This window comes from Phascolarctos cinereus, unplaced genomic scaffold (genome assembly GCF_003287225.1).
Source record: "Phascolarctos cinereus isolate Bilbo 61053 unplaced genomic scaffold, phaCin_HiC Scaffold_9;HRSCAF=440, whole genome shotgun sequence".
Classification (NCBI taxonomy): Eukaryota; Metazoa; Chordata; class Mammalia; order Diprotodontia; family Phascolarctidae; genus Phascolarctos; species Phascolarctos cinereus.
Genome location: NW_027556402.1, coordinates 46,527,040 through 46,531,872, shown reverse-complemented (window position 1 = coordinate 46,531,872; position 4,833 = coordinate 46,527,040).

Sequence of the window (4,833 nt, the reverse complement as noted above, 5' to 3'; positions counted from 1 at the left end):
AAATAATTTATATAGTATTTATATTTATTGTTCTTTAAATGTTTGGTGGAATTTACTTCCTTTCATTCTTAGTGAAATAATTCCTCTCTTTAGCATTCTGTTTGTTTTTTGCTTATATGTATCTCCATCCAAGTAGCTCAATCTTTCTAACAGTCATTAATGACTCTTTCAAATCTCTAATTTTGTCTCAGTTTATTTTCCTTGTGATAGTTCTATAACCTTCAAAGTAACTTTTATAATATCCCAGAATATGACTCAGAAATTTAGGCATACTTTATGGCAACAGGAAAAGAAAAGAAAAGAGAGAAATGAACCAGAAAAAGAGTGAGAATTTATAGTGACTAGGAATAGAAAGGATTTACATTTTAGGGGAGAAGGAAAACCAGAATTAGTATGAAAGAAAGACCGCATTAGGATTAGGGTAGGGATGTAGGAAATATTTCATTTTTATTTTTCTTTTCTTAAAATAACTATACTTTATTTATTGCTTTTAACATTCATTTTTTAAAGAATATTGAGTTCCAATTTTTTCTCCCTTCCATCCCTCCTCCATCCATTGAGAAGAGAAGCAATATGATATTAATTATACACGTGAAGTCATAGAAAACATATTTCCATATTAGTCATGTTGCAAAAAATGTAAGAAAAATAAAATTAAGAAAGTAGAAAGCATTTCATTCTTAAGAGTCTCAATTTTTCATTAAAAAAGCCTTGTATGTCCCTCAACAAGGAGAAAATCCAGAAAAGAAAGATCACCTGCCCTTTCCACTGTGCAACATTGCCTCACTTCTTTCTTTATTTAAAGAGTCTCCCATATATAAGAGTCACTCTGCTAGAAAGTGTCAGGAGCAGTATTAAACCGAGGTTTTCCTGACTCAAAGCCCAATATTTTAATCACTGTGCTATGCAGCCTCTACTAATATTATTATTTTTTAAAAACCTGATAATTACAGAGGATTTTAAGGGTCATAAATTATTTGCAAACACAAATCATCTCATTTCAGCTTTACAACTGCCTGTCAAGTAAGTAATCCAGGTATTACCTAGCTAGAATTGTTTAAGTGTGGTTTGTATCCTGCAAGCAGGCCCACAGTTCAAATAGCTTCCTGAACTTCTTTTCTGATTTCTCTCACATTAGTCCCTTTAGCAAAGGGCAGCTGGGTGACACCGTGGGTAGAATGCTGAGACTAGAGTCAGGAAGATTCATCTTCCTGAGTTCAAATCTGATCTCAGACACCTAATAACTATGCGACCCTGGGCAAGTTACTTAATCCTGCTTGCCTCAGTTTCTTCATCTGCAAAATGAGCTGGAAAAGGAAATGGCAAACCACTCCAGTATCTTTGCCAGGAAAACCCCAAATGGGGTCACAAAGAGTTGGGCATGACTGATCAGCAAAAGGCTTCTTGGGGTCTATGAACTTGGGATTTTTAAAAAATATGTTTTGGGGGCAACTGGGTGGCACAGTGGACAGACCACCAGCTCAGTAGTCAGGAGGACCTGAGTTCAAAGCCAGTCTCAGATCAGACACTTGACACTTACTAGCTGTGTGACCCTGGGAAATCACTTAACCCCAATTGCCTCAAAAAATGTGTGTGTGTGTGTGTGTGTGTGTGTGTGTGTGTGTGTATATACATATACATACATATATATACATACATACATACATATATATATATACATATATGCGTGTGTGTGTGTATACACATATACATACATATATATACATACATATGTATGTATATATACATACATACATATATATACATACATATATATATATAGATATATGTGTGTGTGTGTGTGTGTGTTTTGACAACTATTTCAATGGAATCAATTTCCTGTGTAATGCTATGGATTTTATTTTATTCATTTAAAACCTTTGTTGTGCAGAGTCCATAGCTTCACCAGACTGTCAAAGAGGTTCATGGAGCAAAAAAGGTCAAGAATCCATGGTCTAAGCAATCACCAAATAAACAGTTTGCCTTTTTTTTTCAGATTTGCCTGAATACCATGGTTGTTTGTCCTCCTGTAGACCTGGCCTCACAGTGGGCAGAACACGGGGCATGGAGTCAAGAAGACCAAGTTCAAATCTAGCCACAGATACTTACTAGCTCCATGACTCTAAGCAGGTCGTTTAACCACTGTTTGCCTCATTTTCCCATCTGTAAAATGAGGATAATAATAGCACCTACCTCTCAAGGATTGTTTTGAGAATTACATGAGATAATATTGTAAAATGCTAGGCACACAGCAAGCAGTATATAAATGTTGGCTATGTTAGAGGCAACTTAAGCTCTGGGAACCCGTACGGAAGACATGAACGATAAATAGCTAGCTCTTTTTGTAAGCTTCATACCACAGACTAATGAGCAGCTGCTATAGGACTTCATTGCAGGTTTGAAAAAAGAAAAAAGATCATAGTGAGCAGTTAACACTACTCCAGAGCCGGGAATGCTGGATCACAGGTGTTTGGGGAGCTGTACAACTCTGAGAATTCTGCCCAATTCATCGACCCTGAGACTCACATGCCCAACTCTGAAAAGAAATCACTTGAATATTATGCAATAATGTCCATCTGTTTTGTGCCAGAATCCTCTTTCCATTTTTTTATTATCTCCTCATAGAGTCTACTTTCTATTTCCAAACTTCTCTTACTCATACTCTTTCCTAAATAGTCTCTAGCTCTTGTTCTTTTCTCTCTCAGAATATACCCTCAAGTTCTTCTTTTCCCACTACTTCTCTCCATCCAATCCTCAGACTCCTCTCCTTCAATATAATTCTTGGCATTTGACTTCTTGTCAAAGCATAAGGCAATTCTCCATGATGTGATGGATGGAGTTTTGGAGTTAGCATCAAAGGGTTTCATTTTGAATGCTGGTTCTTCCACTTTCTACTTGCTTGATCTTAGACAAGTCACTTATTGTCTCTAAGCCTCAGTTTTATCATCTGTGAAAATGGGGAGAGGCACACTTAATATCTTGTGATTCTAAATTTGTGATCTCTTAAATACCTTCTTCAACCCCATATTTCTCTTTGCAAAGTACCAGACTTAAGTTGGTGTAGGCTTTTCGGAGTCAGGAATGCTTTAATCGATGTCTTTGTGTACCAGAAACAGAGAAATTGTCTTGTACAGAGTACTCTTAAACATTTGTTAAGGCAAATTGAATTGTCAAAGATAGGTCTCATACCCAAAAAGAATATATATAGAAACACTTTTTGTTGTATCAAATATCTAGAAACAAAATAGATGCTCATTGATTAAGGAATGGCTAAACAAGTTATACCATGTGAATACAATGGGATATCTCTATGCTGTAAGAAAGAGAACTGATGAGTATGATGAACACAGAAAGAACTTAGGGAAATAGATGAACTGATGAAAATTTTATTAGCCCAAAATAGTAGTGGCATAGTTGGACAGTAGATAAACTCAAAAAAAGTCTGGGAGTTTGGGAGACCACAAGCTTAATATGTTAGTAGTACCATATGATAGAGAGTTCATGGATTGCAAGAACAAGAATGTGATAGTCCCATTGTCCTGTACTTCCATCAGACCTGGAACATTGAATTCACATAGGGGAACCACATTTTAAGAAAGACGTTGATAAGCTAGAGAGTGGACATAACTAGAATAGTAAATAACTATAAGTCCATGTATTATGGGCATGTTTAGGATAGAGAAGAGATCATTCATGTTGCCTTGATTGTCCCTGCCCAGAAGGGCTTTCGTCATGCTCCAGACACACTCCCCAGCCACCTAAACTCCACAGCAGTTGCCTTCCCCTGTCAGTCAACTGCTCAACCCATTTCAACTACATACTACTGCTTGATGTCTTGGGACAGTTCCATTCCCAGGCTGAACACCTGTGAACAATGATACCTACCTGAGCTCATTTCTGAAGGATTAGCATATACTCACTCTATCCTAGTGATTCTGAATTACCAGATGCCATTATTCAAACCCCACTCTCTGTCTCCCATCGATCTCTCCAATATTCCCATCAGTTTCAACCTAACCCCAGCAATGTCCTACTCTAAAGCTACCTACCCCTTCTACTGTGTTATGTACTAACTTTCATCTTAAACCTTTTCCTCTCTTTTGCTCTCCATTACTTTTTACTCACTGAGACTTGACTCCTGGTAATACATCTTCCCAGACCCCACTTTCCAGCACTGGCTACAATTTCACTCAATACTACTCCCTTCACTGATCATGATGAGAAAGTTAGAGAATACTCCATGCTTCCCATTGCCATGTCCAGGGTTTCCCTTTGCTGCTGTCACTCAGGAACCTCTCTTTCTTTGATACTCAATCAATCCATATGTATTATACAATCAAGAATGCAGTTGTCATTGTCTATTGATCTTCTTTCCTCAGTGAGTTTTGTACCTGGTTCAAAATCTTTCTGTCCTCCTCAACTCCTGTTCTAATATTATGAGGCTTGAATATACATATGGATCTCCCCTCAAACAGTCTAACTTCTAAGCTCCTTAACTTACTCATTTATCAAGACTTACTCCTTACTAGACACAGAAATTGTCATATCTTTTATCTTTGCCAACCACAAAATGCACCACTTTCATGTTCATGATCTCTGAAATCTTTTATTTTATCATGATCTATTCTACCTCTCCCTCTTCTTTGAAACCCCAAAGCCTATTCTTTATCCTTACTGAGACCTCCTTCCTTCAGTTCTTTCCCAGACCATCATCCCTACATTGGCTATATTTTTTCCCTATCTTGACACCTTGTGAACAGCTTGAGTCTGCAATGTCCTCTTGCTCTTTTATCCTACTGTCACTCTTGTTAAGCCTCAGTCTTACAAAACTCC